Here is a 20,713-nt window from a genome sequence, read left to right as displayed (position 1 = left end):
TTGGATCCTCAATGAACAGAACCAATATGTAGCCTATTGTAATATGCATCGAAATAGCTTAAACTTAAAAAATCATAAACGCGCTTTTTTATTGATGATCATTTATGACTGCATTAGATATTCATATATCAGTCCCTGCAACACAGACTAATCCAGATCTGAACAACAGCCTAATTTGTTAAAAAATAATTTCCTAACCCTTGGTGCTTCACACAATGGCAGGATGAAATTTCGTAGGATTCACTCCAGTCCACCTATGCGGCCTCTAAAACCACATATCTGTCATTGCGAAAAAGTGCAGTCTGTTTTGTTGGTCTGTAAGTTTTTGGCAAACGGCTGGAAGAATGTCCAAATGTTGTGTGGAATCGCGGCGGTTTTCCCACCACAATGTTCCTCAAAATGCTCCAGTCGATCGGAAAGAAGACGGAGTTAATATGGCTGTCCACAATTTATCTGTCAGTGTAGTAAGCTCGCCTTGTGCTGCCGACACGACGCGCATAACAACCCATTTAGTTCCCATCATTTCAGAGCTTCTTGTCCCCTCCCCTCCAGACACAGACAACAACATACACCTTAATAGGGGCGCGTCTCCGACACAGCCGCCGACCAATAACCCGTCTGTCTGGGCAGAGACCAAGGGGATGAGCGCTCGCCGAGGCCCAATCAGCGCTTTTGTGTTGCCTGCCGGTGCCGGGGACTGGTCGTGAAGAGCTACAGCAGCGCTTCAGGATCGGAGAGTGAACCCGGAGCCAGAGGAACCTGAAGGGTAAAGGCGAGTCAGGTGAGTCCGGGGATTCACGCGCGGCCTAGCCGGTATCGGATCGGATTGAGGAATTAGCGAGCGATATGGTTTATAATCGTAGCTGCCACACGAATCAACCGTCATATGCTGTTAGTGAATGGGCTTAACGGTTAAAAATGCCTTTGAGGGAGTCTGCTGAGCAAGCCAGACAATAGCATAGCGGATTTTGCGTGGAACACGCAGCAGTTCAAAGTAGCTGGCTAATACTATTAAAATGAGCTCGGGATTGCGCCGTGGCGTATCGCACATCGAGCGGCGATTTCAAGAGCGATTCCGCGAAAAGCCCGTCATATTTAGCTAGCAACTTTGACAAGTTTATTGGCCAGAGCGGCATTTTAAATGTGTGAAACGGCGTTCATTGTTTCATCTGGTGTCTCTAGGGGTTAACCCAGATTGGCGGAGAAAGCCTCGCGTCCTCCCGGCTGTGGCTACAGTAGTGCAGTAGCAGCTCAGACACAATGAAAAAGCCCAATACACACAAACAGCACCATCTAAATCTATCTAACGCTCGTATTCCAACGATATCATCTCTAACGGGCTGTTTAGTGAGTGTTTTAGGGCTGTTCTGTGGAGCGGGGTTTCTCTCTACTGTGCCGAGGGCACACGGGTAGTGTACGGTGAGGCTGTACAATTAGAAAAAAAAGATGTCGAAAATGCATCAGCCATTTACGTAAGTGAGGACGTTCTCTCAACTTGCTCCATATGCACGCAAATGGCTGCCCAACACTTGACAGACGTAAGAGTGAAATCTAATTCCAGCGTGAATGCAGGTATTGATCGAAGCCAACAGGGAGTCACTGATAATCGGGGGAGATGACGTTTAGAAAGAAACTCTGATCAATGATATATATATATATATATTATATATATATGCGCTCTGTTCGTTCTCTGCAGACAAGTCCAAAGTAAGACAGGGTTTACTTTATAGGCTTTATATAGTCAGAGGCTTACTCTAGCAATCTGATTTGGCTCCTCAAGAATTTTTCATATGCATGCATTTAGTATCTACATGACAGTTGTTTGTTTGTGGAGACTTTTTACTTTTTTTACATTTTAAGTAAAAATGCACTTGACAGATAATTCCACTATTTGGGCAAATTATATTTTTCCTACCACCCTAAAGTCTTTTAAACGTGCACTCGGTAATCTTTTGCTAAAAAAGTTTGAAATGTGTACTACATGGAGAGGGTCGCCCAATCATGGGTGCTGCCATGTTGAGATCACATGACCTGCTGTGTCATGCAATAAAGTGGAACAGTCATACTGGTGTCCTCCCTGCAAAATCGGGTCTCTATCAGTTATCAGTTAAGGGTTATAGCCTACTAAGCACATACAAACAATATTAATTTAAAACATGTATGGGTTACTCTACAGTGCATAATTAAACAAAATGAATGTGTCTTACGCTAGATAAACTGTTAATAAATAAAATAAAATCATAATAGACTGTTTGGTGAACAAATGAACATCATTATTCTTTTTATAACTGAAATAATTGGACATGTAACACTTAATTTAACACGTAATTATATTAAAAATAATTGTGAATACATTTAGGGCAAGTGCAAATATGGATAAACTAAGCTATCAGGCTAACCGTGTATCTGCACTATGCTAGTACATAAGCAAACTAATACAGACATTAATATTCTATCAAACACTAGAATTTATCATAACACGACTTTTTAGGAATTGTAATTCGCCGCTAAAGAGTTCATATTAAAAGTAATTTGAGCCAATGAGATTGCTTTGGTTCCTAACATAGACCTGATTTCGAGGAGGTCCTGATTTGTCACCAGACCAGAAGTAAAAATACCATTAATTTTCTCCATAGGGGAACTGATTTTTAATGATAACTTAAACAATACGCCCCTTTAAAGACAGACCTGCTGTGAGTTACATGTTTTTTAATGAATTGTATATGCTTTCAGCAATCAGTCTGCATTATTTGGACTTAATTTTTAAAATAATATTTTGCAAGCAAATCACACCAAAATAACTCCTTAGCGCCCGCCCACTCCCATGAAGCACTGTGAATGATGTAATAGTCACTCACCTTGTCTGTACTCTCAAACTACTTAAATATCACTTTTATATTTTGCAATAAACCTAGGATATGTTGTTCCATATACAAAATCAACATCTTTAAATCAGTAGTTTTATATTTATCCTTCTCTTTTATTTTGTTTTTTGTTTGTCATTCACAATGCTTGTGGGATAAGTTATTAAAGCCGTTTGCCTTTATGTCCAATTTTCAAATACTTCTTTGCTTCAAATCAAAGTTTGTATTGTAGTGATTTACCTCGTAGCGAGTTGGTTTTGGTTCATGGCTTATAACCTTTTTAACGAAGACTTTAAAACCCCATATAGACAAATTTGAATTACTTTCGGAACCAAGGCTGGTGAAGAAGTGAGAGTTACTACTAATATTAGACATGATATAACAAACCGAATGAGTTTGAATTCAAGAATGACCGTTATGGATTGTATGTCGTAAATAGTATATGATGGAGAAAGACACAAAAACAAACAAAATTGAATAGACAGCTTGGGTATAAACGTCATACATCCACGCAAATAGTGTCAGCATAAAGTTTAAACCCACTAAATGAGAGCCAGCAAAATGTAAACAAAAACATACAGAGTGCACCTTTAAGTTCGAGGAATTTCTTAAGCAACTAACGCAAAGGCTTATGTACTCCTAGATATTTTTATAGCATATGAAAGTTTCCCAGTTTGACAAGTCACAGAGAAAAAGCTCTCCACACACTGCTATTAAAGCCATTTATACTTATTGTGCGGAGAGAAAGGTCTGCTCAGAAGTCAATGAACATGTACTTCTCTTAGAATTACCGTAGTGAAATCATACTAATGTCTGATGTAAGTAATCTGTGTAAACAAAAGAAATGTGAAGGAATGTTTTTTTTTTTTTTAGCAAGTAGCACGTCTAATGAGCGCCATTTGGAGTGTTTTCTGCAATTTTTTTTTTTTTTAAAGGCTGCTGTGCTGCATACTGTGAGGGGCGCCCCACTAGTATTACATCCTCAAGAGGGGTCCAAACAATGTTCTTATTGACTGTTTTGCTCAAAGGCATTTTGTGTGGACTGTTCCCCCTCCTCCCCCTCAGGCGGAAGATACTTGACAGCTTGGTATTTATTTTTCTACCTTTTTTGCGCTATTCATCACTGTAGTCGGTGCACCCGAGCTTATGGCCATCGCCTGTGAAAGGATTTTATGCTGTTTGTTCTCTTTAATTTCCATGGTGCATGGGCACCTTATTGCTAGTGACTGTCTGGTTTTGTTAAGCCAAGGAAACCTGTGAAGTGCGGTGCCAGATGATAAGATGGAATACACTGAGCTGAGCAAAGACTCTAAGCTCAAGTTATCAATGTAGATTTCATCATAGATCTGTCACGGTTTAGAGGTACCTGTTTGAGTACCTGTTCTGCTTAGACCTGCTTCACCCCAGATCTTATGTTCGTACCGGTGCTTCAGCACAACATTGGCATTTCCATGCTGAATGCTTATAAGCCTATACTAATGCATATTTGTTAGCGGTTCATGACTCAAGGCTAAATACTTGTGCTGTGTTAAAGAGATAGTTCACCCAAGAATTAGCTTTGGTCACCCTTGTGTCGTTTAAAAATCTGTTTGACTTTCTTCTTAAAAAAGATATTTTGATTTATTTTTTCCGTATAATGAAAGTCAATGGGGTCCAAAACAACGTTGAATTGGGATTTTCATTGTATGGGCATTTTAAGTGTTCTTCAAAATATTTTCTTTTGTGTTCTGTAGAAGAAAGAAAGTCACATGAGGATAGATAATAGGGCTGTAAACGATTAATCGTATCCAAAACAAAAGTTTGTTTACATAATATATGTGTGTATTGTATATACATAAACACACATGCATGTATATATTTAAATAAAAATGTGTTATTTTATATATTTTATGTATAAAAATTAGGGGTGGGGGGAAAAATCGATTCTTAGATGCATTCCGATAATAACGGAATATTGACGGAACGCAAAAGACGGAACTCTGAAGCGTGGAAACAATATTGTCAAAGCTTCCACCCGGCTCGGAAATATTTTACAGACACAGCGATCCCCACACTCTACAACAAGACCAAAACCGAAGTCATGGAATCACTGAAGAAAGCGGGTAGGATAGCTGTAACATGTGATGCGTGGACATCCGTATTTTATGTTAATAGAGATTCAGAATATGTTGAAGTTTGTTATAATTTGTTATTGTTGTGATTTTTACTGTAGTGAATTTACTGTTGTGAAATGGAAAATCAATAATCGCTAATCGAGAATCGTTAATAATCGAAAATCGACTGTAATCGAATCGGGACTTCAATAATCGCAATCGAATCGAATCGGGAAATCAGACAGATTAACCACCCCTAATAAAAATATATATTAAGTATATAAATGCAAATATTTCTCAAATATATACATGCATGTGTGTGTATTTATATATACAAAATAATTATACACCATACACGCACACATATTATGTAAAAAAACTTTTATTTTGTAAGCGAATGCGATTAATCGCGATTAATCGATTATAGCCCTAATAGATAATGATTTCATATTAGGTTGAACTTGAACTTTAAGTGCCAAATTACTAGTGACAACCTAAATTCAAGACTCTCGATATTCAGGTAACTCTGTGTTAGATCAGATGTGCGATCACTAGTTCATCTAGAAGAAGAGACCATGCCATTGATGACGTTTGATAGGGAAATCACATTTAGAACTGCATATTGACTCTTGGATCAGAAAGAGGACTTGACTTGGCTGGGTTTCAGGACTGCTGAATGGTCAGAAAAGGTAGTGTTTAGAATTAGCAGTGCCCCTTTGGCAAACGCTTTGAGTAGACACAACAAAACGACTTGCACTGTAAACATGCGCCATGAGGTTTACGGCTGTGCAATATGATGATGTGGACCAAAGTTGTGCTAGTTTTGTAAAACGAACCCTCACTGCGACAGTCCTGAGAGACAAGAATGGGGCATTGACACTCGCATGTCCTCCCATTGATCTCTTACCCTTCAATGCACCTTCAGTGTCTGTAGTGTTGCTTTAAAGCCGGTAAAAAAGAGAAGAGGATGCTCACGTCCAGTAGATTTGGGGTTTTGTGTGATAGTGGGTTTAAAAAAGAGCCTCAGGACCAACCTGTCAGGTCCGAAAGGGTTTGATTCATTTGCTCTTGGGTAAGCTAGGGGCTGCTGCGTGCCCTTTCCCCAGATAAGGCTTACGGGTCTAGGAAACAATATGACCACGTGACTTTTGGCTTGATAAATCGTTAATAAACAACATCATTACCTCAGACCTTACCATTGACGTCATAGAGAAATAAATCAGATACTCGCAGGAATGTTTTTGATTGTACTAGATTTGCGGTTTGAAGCGGTTACAAATCTTAATAACATACCATACGTTTCTAATAATCGATCATAATTGTGTGGTTTATGATTTATCTATATTCACTGGTCATTCAGTATTTTAACTACCGGTAAATGGTTTCCTTATGGTTACATTTATATGGTGTTCATTCATTCATACATACTAGTTATTTGTCTTTGATACAAGTCAGCCAACCATGTCTTCCCTTTTTATTGACTAGAGCAGGTCTGATTGATCCTTTACTCAAAATCAGTGCTCATTTCATGATTCATAGTTATGTAAAATTGAGACATGAATGTTTTGTAAAGAAAGAAATCAGCATAATTACCCCTTAATCAGAAACATTAAGTTTATTTAAAAATCTTCCCAAGTGAAAATCCTTTGAGGTTGAGAAGTCTTTTCGGTTGCTTGTACATGCTACTAATTGATAGGGATGTTAATAAATTTGATAAATCTAGATCAGTGAAAGAAGTACTAACAAAAAGAAAAGTATGTCAAACTGTTTTGGGACGAGATGCCAATCTGTGTCAATGTTCGGTAGTATACACAGTTGAATTATTTTTACAAAGGTGAAAAGTGATTGGTTTACCCAGAAATTAAAATTGTCATCATTTACTCAGTCATGTCGTTCCAAACCTTTTTGATTTGTTTTGTTTCTGCCAAAAACAAAAGAAGATGGTTTAGAATTATATTTTTTTCCACACTATTAAAGTCAATGGGGTCCAAAACAACATTAGACACAATTGACTTTCAAACAAAAACACTGAAACATTCTTCAAACTATCTTATATCGTCTGCATAAGAAAGTAAGTCATACAGGTTTGGAATGAATGGTGTTGTTGTTGTTTAAAACTATTAAAATCAGTTTTTGTTTTTTGAAATAAAATATAAATATTAGATGAAAAAAAATTAACATAAAATTAGAAATGTCTTAAATTGTATAGATTTTTTTTTTATATACACCATATTACTAAAACAACAATAGGTTGGACTTTGGAGGCTGAGTAGATAATTTTAAGTTTTTAATTTTATGATGAACTATCCCTTTAAATCTTTAGTTTCCACTAAAATTTCTAATTCAATTTCAAATTAGAAACCACTTGAATGAATCTGTATAGATGCGGCCAGGTTTGTAGATCAGGCTGTCATGATTTTTCCTCATAAAGTTGAAGAGGTCCGTATGGCCGTAAGCTAAAATAACTGATTTGTAAACCAATCTAGGCAAGATGTCAGCCTCCGTTTCATTTGCGAATCGCTGTTTGTTTTCCCGAATGATCCCGTCTATGTTTTAGAGGTATCTGAAACCCTTTGGTGGTCGACGGTTGCACAGCAAGGGACCTTTGACTCCTGAGCTTTTTCCGCTCTGCTCTGTCAGTTGCTGATTAATTATTCTCCACCATTTTAGTTGTGAGATCTTAGGTGGGCACAGCGAGAAGGTACAGAGAGGGAATGTTTCAGTCGACTGTAATGCGCTGCATGTATGTTGGTGCGCCGGTCTTGTTAACACCTGAATGGGGAGGCTGCGTTCTGCGGGCCTCATGCAAGGCTTATTAAACCCCACGCAGAAACAATCAGCCCAGATGAATGGCTTCCTGTGAAGTTTAATTAGAGGGCCTCCCTGATGCTTTAGCTGGATAAACAGCAGCAAGAAATGACATGACGGGCCTCTTACGTTGATTCTTGAAGAATGTGTGAGTGTGAAGAGCGAGTACGAGTCCGACTGGAGACGAAGATGTTTAGGATTCAGAATGTTGTCTTTTTTTTCTTTCTTTTTTTCGTCTTCCTCTCTCCTCGTCTGACCATCCCAATCGTGAAATAGATGAGTTTTTCAAGCTTCACGAGTCTTGGCCGTCACGAGAGCTCGGGATTGTTGTTAATTTGCTCGTCGTCTCTCAAGTGGGGTTTCTCTGAAGATGAGGAGTGGACTGCATTAATTGCAGTGGGTCCAGGTATTGGGCTCTGGTTGAAAAATTTAAAAGTATTGATTCAGGCCAAGCTGTTTTCATCATTTCGCAATGTATTACATTGTAGCGAGACGGAAGCTGTGAGTGAATATGAAGCGCATAGACCCGTTTTGTGATTACAGAGGGAGGTATAGATGTAGAGTCCCTAGATAGGTGGCCCTTGTAGCGCGAGGTTCTCCGGCTGCACTGGTTTCAGGAGCGAGAGAGCTGTGTGATGGGTTGAGCTGATCGAAGGACTGCTGGAGCACTTAATTCGGTGCAAGATGAAAGAGGAAGCCGAACCCATCCGAAGCATTTCTCTGTGGAACCATCTTAGTTTTCATGGCCTGGGGGCTAGTTTATCTATTAAAGTTGATGGACCTGACATTGTGCATGGCGTTGCATCATTTATTTAGCTAAAGTAGTCTTAGAAATGTTGTTTTTATTTTGACTATGCAGTCGTAAACTTTTCTTTTTATTATCTTGACCTCAGCCAACATCTGTGTCCAGTTGCAATGTACGTAGCCCTTAATGGGACAAACGTCTGTCATCATTTCTACTCACCATCATGTTTATACTACACAAACATGTTTGACTTTCTTCTGCAGAAATAAGTTATTTAAAAATATTGTTTTTGTTGTCCATCAAAACAATGTAAGTCAATGGTGTCCAGAAAGCATTATTGGGGTCCAGAAAGCATTATTGGGGTCCAGAAAGCATTATTGGACCCCATTGACTTTCATTGTATGGACAAGAGCAGTTAAAACATGTTCCACAGAAAGAGAGTCGTTAATTTTTCATTTCATTTTTGTGTGTACTGTCTCTTTAAGTCAGGAAACCCCCTTGAGGTGTATTATCATAAATGTTTTTCCAACTTAAGGGGTTTGTAGCAACTGGTTTCAGGTATCTGTCCCAGTGTTGTTGTTCTCAACTAAAACTATTAAAAATGTAGTTTTCGTTAATTAAAATTAAGGCTGAAATAAAGTATTTTAGATGGAAATACTTTCAGTAAATTAGAAACGTTTCCTTGATAACTAACTGAAATTAATACGTTAAAGTTAAAGAACTAAAATGACTAAAACTAATAGAAGCAAAATTAAAGCTAAATAGAAATGTTACAAAAACAAACATTTGAAATCTGATTTAAAAACAAAATATTAATTAAAATAAAAACTAATTAAAATGTTTAATGAATACTGCAATAGTATATACCGTAATTAATAGCCTACTTAACACTGATCTGTCCTACTTGATGTTTGCACCCTCATATCATCTAGGTAGGACTACTTTTTTTGGTCATTTTTTAGTTTTCTGATAAAACAAACATTTCAATGAACAAATGTCCATAAAACAAGGAAACAACAGCGCGGTTTATTAAATGTACAAAAAAAGGGAAGACTAATTAAAGTTAAATATCCCTGATATACATAAAATAAAGAGAATCAAAACAGGATCACTGTGGTAACAATCTAAGACCGCTTTACTGGGTTAAAGTTTGCTTTTAGCATGATATTGTTGCATCAATAGGACTATTACGGCTAACTAAAATGTATAAATATAACATCACAAAGCAGCACCTTTGAGGAAATCTGTGAAAGCTGCTGTACCTGTGGTAGTTAACCTTGATCAGAAGAATTATAGCGGATTCGCAAGCGCAACCGCAAGATTCAATTCCCATAATCCCTCCACAAATGCCTCTTTGTCTTATTACTGTGTTTAGCAGATTAACAAATTGAACCTTAGCACATTTAAGCATCCTCTCCATATCCCACATTCAGCCACAGGTCTTTGTTTCTCGGGTCATTCTGTCGTCTGGTCTCTCTTCAGCCGGTACAGAGGATGGAGCTTGTGCGAACTCGGGGAATCTGGGTTTTCTTGAAGTTCTGGTCCTGTCCACACACTCCACACACTCATCTCTCCGGGCCTATCTGCTTTTCCAGAGGGCCGGTTCCTCGGTGGAAATCGTGTTTTCCCCGAGTGTATGTCTGTGTGCCCATTACTTTGAGCGTCAGAAGGGAGCCTCCGCAGATTTTATCTCGACTTGATAAAGCACTGGTCATGTCGGTGTGTGTGTGTAAAGGTAGTGTGTGCATGGATTGTATATCAGGGGATATTGGTGTATTTGTCTTTTTTTGTTAGTGTTTTGCATGCGATTGATTTGAATAAGGCAGTTTTTTTTAATCGTCCGACTGTCCTCCTTCCCAATTCAACCCCATTTTAAAATCTTTTTGCTACCTCGCTTTCTCCAGATGGCTCACGTTCCAGCATTTTCCCTTTTTTTTCTTTTTGTTTAAACAACGTATGCCCCACCCTGTGGTCTGAAGTTCCGCAATGAGCCGTCTTGACAAGGTGCCAGGTTTTAGATTCAGCGTCTCATAAGAAGTACATTTTCCTCTTACTGCCCCCTTTGGCCCCCTCCTTTTTTGTCTTTTTTCGTTCTGTCTTTCTCTTTCTTTCTCTCTCTCTCTCTCTGTGTTCGTGTGACGTCCTGACCACTAACGGCTACATATTAAGAGATAATTCCATACCCTGAGGTTACAAACCGGCTTTGACTGGCTCTCGCATTTTGACTCCACTGGGTACCCTGGGTGAAAAAAAAAAAAAAAAAGATATTGTAACTCCGTGTTTTTTTTTTTTTTAAAGGAGCAGGAAACTAATTCTCACCAAGAATGACATCAGTTCAGTCGCAATGCTTAAAACAAACATGTTATGCATTTATGCATGCTACAAGGATTGCTCATACCCATAAAAGCATAACCAGGCAAATCAAGCTGCACGACTTCAGTTCTGAAATATGATTATTGGAAAGATGATTTATTCAAAATTTTTTTGCATAATTATCTACCTTAGTCACAATAATGCAGGCTTCAGAATTAGGCTACACTTCGTTCTCCAGTTGCAAAAGGTTGTGAAGTCAGAAGTCCAATTACACAAATGTGTGTGTTTTTTATTTTTTAGCTGTGTTTATGTATGCAAAATTGTTTCAAACATGTTGGTGAACATAATACAAGCAGACTGACATACAAGAGTCAACTATATAATGACGGCAGATTTGTGTTGTCAGGATAAAAGTACAGTTTCTTAAAATCAGGTTTTCATATTTTGAATGTTATTATTATTAATTATCATTCTTATGTAAATATCAAATTCCAAAACAATGGTTTGATATTTTAATAGGTTGCTTTTTACTTTTTGATTGTATTAAATTTTATGCATTTTGAATTTATTTAATTTAAGAACGCCTTTTAATAGGCTGTTTAATGGCATGTTCCATTGTGACAACTGTGGGTCACGGAGTCAGTGTGTATTATATGAAAAGTATTTTTTTATCCTGGCCAGTAACGATAGAAATATTCAATATCTTTTTGTTGCCAAGAATCTATATAGAGATTGACTTTTAAAAATGAGCATACCTCGAGAAATATTCAAAGTGTGACAACTTGCCCCATTCTCCCGTAAAAATTAAATGATCTTCCTGACCAGCATAAAAACAAGTGCAATGTGTTTCTCTCTCATAATGGTCTTGCGTTATTATATTTTGGACCATCTTTCAAATACTCGTTCAGCCTCTTATGAATATCAGAGCGATTCATCTCCTTTAGTGCTGCTTTTTTTTTTTTTTTTTTTTGGGATAGAAATATCTATCCACGTTTCTTCTCTTTGTGTATTTTCTCTCTTCTGGCATGAGCATTAGATTGTGTTCCTCCTTAACCTTGAAGTCTGTCTGTATCTTGTATAAATAGGCCTGTAGCTTTATTCAGACGTTTCTCTACAGTCGCCGCCTCTGTTAGAAAACCTCCTGTTGAGGGTTTTTCCTCACTCTCTACGTATTTGAGCTGAAGTTTGTGTGTGTGTGTGTGTGGGGGGATTTCTGAAAGGGAACCGGGCCTGTCACGTCCAAGAGACGATCCCTTCTGGTCAATGCGGTCTGGATCAGAGAGTCTCAAGGTTCGACCGAGAGTTTCGTTCAGTTTCGTTCTGTATTTCCTGCACGTGTTTGCAGCTCTGTGTGGTTTCTGTACCTGCGTACTATCTCGGGCCTCTGGTTAGCACTGTTCCTCACAGCTCTGATCGAGGAGGAAACCCGGTTTGCGTTCGAGGCACATTTCCTCACTGTAGTAGGCCTGTTTTAACCGCTGTTGCGTCTACCACCTTCTTTCGGTATCTTAAGGATCTTGTTGCTGTCTTTATTTGGTCTCTTTGTCTTCAGCCTCACTCCCCCACACACTTCCTCCCCTTTGCCCCCTGCTACTGCCCCCACCCTCCTCCTGAACCGCCCCTCCCTCCCTCGGGCGACAGCAGAACAGGAATTGATTAGTGGCACGGCTTAAAAATAGAAGGGCCTGTTGTCATGGCAACGGCCACAATGAGCTGTTGTCTTGTTTAATGAAGACCGAGATTTTAAGTGTTGTGGCTGAACAGTACAGTGAGCGGGAGACGCCATTTCTGGCTAGGTGTGCACAAATGCCGGGACGAAGATATCAGCTGTGGTCTCGTCCCTTCTGTTAAAAGTGTGTGTTTGTCGTGCGATATGCAGATGGTCGTGAATGGTTTTTGTGTGCGCGCCTCCTGTGGGTGTGTTGTGTGGCTTTGCAGGTACGACTACCAATCTGCTTTGTCGCAGTCTCATCCTGGTTGCCTTACCCTCAGGTACTTGCTGAATCTGCAGAGGTGCATTAAGGTAACGCATCAAATGCATCATACGCTGGCAGCTCCAAAACACATTGACTCAACCCACATCCTGTTACCCATACGTCCCGTATGCATCAAGCCAACCAATTACAACCCTGTTGCCATGGGCGCCATGCGCCTAATTGGCCTCATTAGTGTCAGAATCTGGCCGTATGCAAATTTTGGTCATATTCCCAGCAGATCTCTTCTCTGAGTAATATACAGTAATAGTTAGCCATTGTGTAGGTCGTTGGTGAGGACAACGGTCCAATTAGCGAATTAACCATTAAGCTTAGATACTGTACTCAACTCAACCTCCCAGAAGTGTTTTTTGAAATTCCTGTCAGTGTAGGAACGTGTGCCGTTTGGTGACGGTATGCTAATACGCCTGTCCTGAAATTCCCCCACAGCAACCTACTTTTGTGACATCACTGCACAGCTGACTTACCACATCTCAATTACGCTTGCATCACGTTGCAGCTGGATTGCGTGCGATGCGAGAAATCATTTATACTGATAAATATGTCAACAAGCTTTTTTTTTTTTTACTTGGATTTTCATTAGCATCTTATGAATACAATTGCTGTAGAGCTCTGGTGAGATTCCTTGAATGTGATTTGCAGGATTTTGCTTTGAAATGGTCGTTTTATGAAGGTCTTTAATGCCAGGTGTTTTCAGTGCCACGGATTCCAGAATTTTATGATCCCTCCTTCCTAAAATATATTGTAAATCAGATTTTTTTAAATTGACTTTAATTTATATTTTTAAGCGTTAATTTGCTTTAATTCATTGTACTAAAGCTAATCCTTCAAATATTATCTGAAAATTTTCTAAATTCCTAGCATTTGCATAAATTTAAAGCTTTTTTTTTGAGAGAGAGAGAGGAAAATGGTCCAATTAGCCAATTAAACACTAAGCTTAGATACTGTCCTTGAAAAAACTAATGTGTATATATATATATATATATATATATATATATATATATATATATATATAACTATAGCTTTTTTGCTCACTGTGGCAAGTGGTTTTTCAAAGTTACTTGCCACTCAGCATTTTTACTGGCCACAATTTTGACATCGGTACCATGGGGGAAAAACTGCCATATAGATATTTTTTTATATTATTTCAGGTTTGAAATAATGGCATACTGTTTTCTTTCTCAACTGTTTAGCGCTTACTTTCACTTAAAACATAAACATAACACATTCTTGCCAAGATTTGCCTTGAGCATTTTGTGTATTGGACCGTTTAAGCGCAATAAGCAGCGGAAAATAACTCAATTTAGTACTGAGAGGATGCTTTATGGGCACGCACATTGGGTGTGAGCACAAAATCTGCGGGAATGATCAAAATTATATGTGCAATGAGCCAACACCAGCAACACCAAAAATCTGTAACCCCAACAATCTAATATGAATTTCGATTGTATTCTCATTTTAAGATCATTTTCCTACTTTAATAGTAATTATTTTTTTGTCAGATTAATGAGTGAAATGCTTCGCCATTCTTTTACTAAAAGTAGTCTTTATCAACACAATCATCATCGTACAACTGTGAAGATGCTTTGATTGAACATTGATGTCTAACATTATATCTCTGGGATACATAATCATCGGTTATGATTTTTAGAGATGCACTGATACTAATCTCAAATGCTCTTTGGTACTTGTATCAGTCCATCGCATACTGCCCTCCAAGTTCTTATCACTTTATTGCCGTGCTGTACTTTAATTTCCCTAAGCTTCAGTTCTAATAATTAATGTTGATATTACAGTCTATCAGATTTGCCGCATGTGGAATTGCAGAGACTGAAAACTGTACCCATCCAGCTGTACGAAACGGAGCATGCGTCAGCTAGTCCAAAATATTAGCATCTGTAGCATTTTAGATCGGATCATGGTAACCTGTGTATATCACACTCTGTTGTCGTTACACTCACCACCAGTCAACATTTGAAAATCTGCAAAGTTTAAGGTAGCTCTACCTCCTTTTGCTGATCTGGTTCACTTATGTGCACTTTATTTGAATGTTTGCGTGAGTTTTTAAATGGGTTTCCCCAACATTCTCCCCATCTACTATTGGTCAGACAATCCGATAGTCCTGCACCAAAGTCCGCCTTTGGTTGAGCCAATGTTGTTGTGTTGTGGTGGTCAGGATGCTCCAACAAACAGAGCTTTGTTTTGATAGCGACACAAGAGGAACATCTGGGCTGGACATGAGCGCATGATCAGTTTTGTCCAGAAGTACCAAAAAAAAAAATCATGTTAGGCCCTCTTAAACCCGGCCTAGCTTTCAGTAAAGTCCAAAAAGCTTCTCTAATCTAAGGCCGTGTTCTGTGAAGTCATTTGATTCATGTTCTTGAGGGCTTTAGGGAGCTGCTCTGTTGACATCTTTCTCACATTTAAGCCCAAGTGTTCTGCCAGTCCATATTGATCAGAGGGCCTACTCACTCGGAAGACTAATTTGAAAGGTGACGAGTAACTGTTGTGAGCTAGTTAGACCCTAAAGCATCTCCATGGTCCAGAGTGCATGATTTGTGGTCTGGGGTGTGCTGTGTTTGTTCATTTTCATCTTTTTCACATTTCTCACCACCTTGTTCAGCTGTTTTTAATCTGTCGAACTTATTCTCGGATCCTCAGGTGGTGGATACCGGCGCAAGGAGCAGCGAGAGTGAAAGTGACAGCAGATTGAAAGAAATCAGGCAGGTCTTGACCAAACAGGTGCTGTCACCTGCTTTTGCGTGTCCTCTTGAGTCATGGTTGCAGAAATGGCTGCGGCATGAGATCATGAGGCCCGGGTCTGCTGCTCAAGTCATATTTCTGCTTTACGTGCCCTGGGGGAGGTCACACTCTCGCTGGTGCTTTGTCGCTTGTGAAAGCAAGTTCACGGAGTGGCAGCCAGCTGCTGAGGAGCTGAAGATAAACCTCCTAATGGCAAATCGAGGGTCGTCACCTTGTTGACATTTCGTTCTGCAACATGCCAGAAGGGCCTGGGTGTACGACAGTTATAAAATTGGGAATCCACTCTGTCCAAATTTAAGTTTGGAATATATTAACTACATGATTGTGCTCAGGCTTTTGCCCCGATTTGCAGTCTGAACGCGGCGATGCTGGTTGCCGAAAGTCAGAGGCAGTCTGCAGGTTTTGGGCAGTCGCAGTTGATGCGTTTCTGCTCGAGTTTGTGTTTGGAACGATCTTAAAGTCTGGTAGTGTGTGATCGTCAGTGGCTTAGTATATGATGCCCAGGGGCCGGTTGCATAAACTGCTAAAGTCCCCGATATACTCACGGCAAAGTACTTTCTTGTTCTTCGTTTAGGGGTAAAATGAAGTTCGAAAAATGTGACCAGCGATTTACTGTTATCAAACATCTGACGCCGCCGGCCGCTCTCACTTCTGAGAGCAGTTATATCGTTTAGCGGAAAATAAAAAAATATATATAGATTTTTTTTTTTTAAACGCACAACAAAATTGAGAAAACAGCATTTTAATAAAGCATCTGATCATTGGGATGTGGATGTTTGCACGGACTCTACAGCACTCTAGTAAAGTCACGTCACGTTTATTTACATATCACTGTATACAATAGATAGCTTAAAATCAAGCAGTTTTACCGCATTGTCACTCTCGTTTCATCAGATGTGCAACTTCATTTTCTACTATAAAGCAGCTCTCCACTCTCCAGTGTGATCTCACGGACGCCTGACCTCGACTGAGTGAACAGGCCAAATGAACCAGAGAAGATTTTGATGTGAAAGAAGGTGGAGCCTCAGTGCACCCCTACCTATTACGTAATCGCCACGGACCAATGATAGTACAAAGGTGTTTAGCAGGTGTTTCGAACTCCAAACGAACGTATTTTCGACCTGATTTTGTTTGAAATTATGTCATATCAGTTCGTTCTCTGATTTTGTTTGAAGTATATCGGACTCTTAAGACTAGTCTTACGAGTTAGTCATCACATTTTTTTAAGACCATAACGATCATAACGATTTTAAGTAGGTTACATAACTTGTGTTTAACTGGTTCCAAAAAGTATTACCCCTTGTACTATTAGTAATAATAGTACTTAAGACACAGATTTAACATAATGGCTATGTTTAAGTGTGTCAACTGGCCCCAGTTTTTCTCAGCAAACAATTAATAAAGTCGCAAGTGTATGATGCCTAGAGTTTTAAAATCTGTTCAGATTTTGTAGTGTGTATTCCAGCCTTTAGTCATATAAAGTTGTTTGTAATTATTTGAAGCTTGGCAGCAAACAAGGTCACCATATGGTCACCTTAAAATCCACTGCGGCCAAGTCATCCATCATTTCCCATCATGGTTATCAATGTATGAGTTATAGTAGATTAAAGGTGCCAGATTTTTGTTATTCTCATATCCCCTTGCCTTTAATTTACAGCGTTATATTTTCCGAGCACATTAGCTTAAATATTTAAGTCCACTTTTGTTATGGTTGTATTTTTCGTTTGACGTATACACTCTCTATCTGTTGCTGTGAAAGTAAGGAGAATGTTTATTCAGATTATGAAGTGTTTATTCAGGGCCGAGAGTTCTGACATGATAAATGTCAAATCCGAACCCTTCTTCACAAATAATATAAACAACAAAAAAATATTTTCATCCTTCTCTACTCCGAAGTCAACAGAAGTCTGCTTAAAGAGGCAGTACACCTAAAAAATTAAAGTTAGCTCATCCTTTACTCACCATCATGTTGTTCCAAACCTGTATAACTTCTGTGAAACGCAAAATTTGGAAAAAGTATTATAATTTTTACAGTGAATGTTAGTGGGGCCCAGTGGGGATTTGCAATCCAATGACTTTAATTTCATGGACAAAACCTTCTTCAAAATATCTTCTTTTGGGTTTCCACAGGAGAAAGTAAGTCATACAGGGTTGATGCGTCTTTTATTTACTCGCCTTCATTTTTGGGTTAACTATCCCTCCCCACTGTATCCATAAAGTACATTCATGTTTCACCTCTTGCTAACTTATAAAAATCAATTAACACCTGCCAAAAAGCCACCCAAATGCTTCCCCGACAAAAGCGGACACCGTTTTCATGAAGTTTGCATCCAGACGTGAGCCATTGCCACCATTTCCCAAGTGTTCATGGCGCTCACCCTGTATGACCCTATGCCAAGCCCGTTCGCTCCAGCTTTAACTAGGTTACTGCGTCAATGCCTGCCCTTCACTATAAATCACTCTCCTTACAATTAAACCCTAAAGAACCGTGATCCCATCCAAACGGATATTTCCGAGAACGAAACGAGCGTCCAGAGCTGCTCCTGCCCGATACATCTAGTTTTTTTATTTTTATTCATCTGGGTGGGCATGCACACCTTTAGTGAAAGCAGCCATTTTGAGGTCTCCGTGCTCGGCATCAGATGCTGCAAACAGTAAAGGCTTAATCTAGCCAATTGAGCGGGTGGGTGATCAGAGGGGCTGCATGCGAACAGGCAGATTTGGGAGATGAGCCAGGCTCTGAGGGTGGGGGATGGGGAGCGAAGATGGGTGCAAACCCCTGGTCTTCCACGATAAGTACTGCGCCTTAGGATGAAACTTGGGAAATTAAGAGAATGCATCGCTACTCTTGCGTGAAGGAATCTGAGCATTCAGATATCAACCCGGTCCTAGGGGAGTGCTAGTGCGCTGTTTAAAACAAGGCACCTTGTACCTCTCTGGGTGAGGGATGCGATGCCACCGGCGCTGTGGTCTGGGAGGTGGGGCAGCGGGTTACGTCAGCCAAATGAATTGTCATGATGCAGATCATGCGTGAAATGAGCTGCGGATTCCATCGTGCACTTGCAACCGGCCATATTATTACCATCACTTCTTGTAGCTGGCGATTTCTAACGCACTTTCTGAATCGGGTCTCTTTTGTAGGGGGGCAAGGGTCTCTTTGCGTGTGTGTTTGCGTGTGTACCGGTTCAGGGTGTGATGGTGTTTGCAGTGGGGGCAGAAGGAGGAGGACATTTTTGTGCTTGCAGTGATCTGATCGACAGGCAGCAGTGGCGTGTGCATAAAGAAAATGGTGTGCCGGTGGGGGATGGGCAGAGGGGAATTAAGGGTTGGCATTATGACAGGGTAGCGTGTCAGGAGAGTGCTGCTGTCTTGTTTTTTTCTTCCATTTAATTTTTCCGTCTCAATCGCGTCCTCTTCATCCTCCGTCCTCCCTAACCCCCCCCCCCCCCCAACTCTGCCCCCCATCTGAACCGATGAAGATCTTGTACACTGTCTACATTACAATCTATTTACAACAAAAAAAGAGAAAAAGAACCGAAAAGTAGTTTGTGGTCGTCCGTACCTTTAAGGGGCCCCCAGAAAGTGAGCGTGTGTGTTTATTTTTACAACGCAGGGAGGAAAAAAAAGAAATACTTTTTTTGGAAAGGGGGGTGGTGGGGGGAAGGTTTGAAGAGCAAGAAGGGAGGGGTCAGTTTTTGCTGTGCTTTGTGGTGTGTGGCACAGCTGTATTAGAATGGTGGGTCTGAAGGGCACAAAGTGCGTCTTGTGTCGGAATGGCCCGTGAAACACACACACACACACACACACACACATTGTTCCTCGTTTTCAGGCCCGCTCCCTACCTAGCCAGGAACTCCTGAGCAAGTAACTATCCAGGGACCATTTGTAAAGGATCAGTGGGATTGTACAGCGGGACAAAAGGCTGATTTAAATAAAATGGAGATTTGAAAGTTGTGGTTTAGGGTGTTGCGAGGGTCGTTGGGCGAGATCGCCGGATAATCTAATTCGGAGTGGAGCTTCTCCGTGGCTCTGTGTACTCGCACACCATTTCGCTCTCTGTCTTTCTTTTTCTCGCTCTCTTTCTTTTCATCTCCGAGCTGCTGCTGCTGCGTTGGCTGGCGTAGTGCCCAAAGCAGTGAGTCTGTCGTGGAGTGCGCGTGTGCAGGTTTCTGGGGAGGAGGAGGAGGAGGAAGAGGAGGGTGGCTGGGGTGTGTGCGTCGATATGCAAAAAAGGGGGGTGGATAAAGGAGGAGTGGGCCGAGTAAAGAGTCTGGTTTTTGTAGCAGCTGACTGAAACAGTCATTATATTATGTAAAGGGGAGGGAGGGGGGTGATGGTGTGGGGGGGTCAGGCTGACGTGCACTGCACGGACCTTCTGATTGGCTGGCTGGTGCTATTGTTGGTTATGTGTATGCTTGCGCGTTTATTGCTCACGCACTCCCTCGCTCTTCCGTTTTACTGTCTCAGTCACTCGCACTGTTTTTTTCTTCTCGCTCTTTACCCTCTTTCCCCCTTTTTTCCCCCTCACGCACTCATTCTTGCAAAGTGGGTGGTTTGTTGTGAAGGTACGACATCATATATCAGGGTTTTTATGTGCTTGCTTCTCAATGTCTCAATCGTTGTTAAGGCCTGCACTCAAAACTGTAGCCTAGCACTTTTTTAAGAGCGATAACCGTATGTTTTTGTGTGTTCATAAAGCCAATCTCAAGATTTAGACTGTGATGCAACGCAACAGTGGATGTTTGATTAAACTATGCAAGAAGAAGAATGAGAGCGAACGATGACACGTAAAAAATGGGATGATAGAGAGATGATGAAGTCATCAAGGGACCAATTACAGCTCAATTTAATTTGTAATTGGGGATGTCCCTACAATAAGGCATTTTAAGACCAGTCGCTTGTGGGTCTCGGGAGCTTAATTGGGTTTAGGAATAACTACAGTACTGTGTGTTTCATATAATCTACAGCTGAACGTGACTGCTAGGTCACTTGTGCGTAGCTTTAGCGTTTGGTGCCGAGGTTTGTGAGGCAACACTTGTAATTTGTCAGTCAGGGATGTCAAACTTATTTCAGGTTGAGAGCTGTGTGTGTGTGTGCGTGTGTGTGTGTGTGTGTGTGTGTGTACCTGGTTAA

The 20,713-nt window shown here is 40.2% G+C and overlaps 1 protein-coding gene across 2 annotated transcripts in view; it reads left to right on the top strand.

Annotated features, from left to right (window-relative positions):
• The first annotated feature begins 425 nt into the window (after positions 1 to 425).
• Positions 426 to 20,713, top strand: part of gatad2b (GATA zinc finger domain containing 2B) — a 39,895-nt gene continuing 19,607 nt past the window's right edge. The window contains exon 1 of one of the 2 annotated variants that reach the window (XM_079590150.1): positions 426 to 781. The gene's annotated coding sequence lies outside the window, so the exon portion shown is untranslated. The remainder of the gene's footprint in view (positions 782 to 20,713) is intronic. The other variant, XM_079590149.1, reaches the window with a different exon arrangement.

The sequence above is a fragment of the Phoxinus phoxinus genome, assembly GCF_949152265.1.
Source record: "Phoxinus phoxinus genome assembly, chromosome: 19".
Classification (NCBI taxonomy): domain Eukaryota; kingdom Metazoa; phylum Chordata; class Actinopteri; order Cypriniformes; family Leuciscidae; genus Phoxinus; species Phoxinus phoxinus.
Note: the sequence above shows the minus strand (reverse complement) of the source record. Positions and strands in the feature narration are given on the sequence as shown.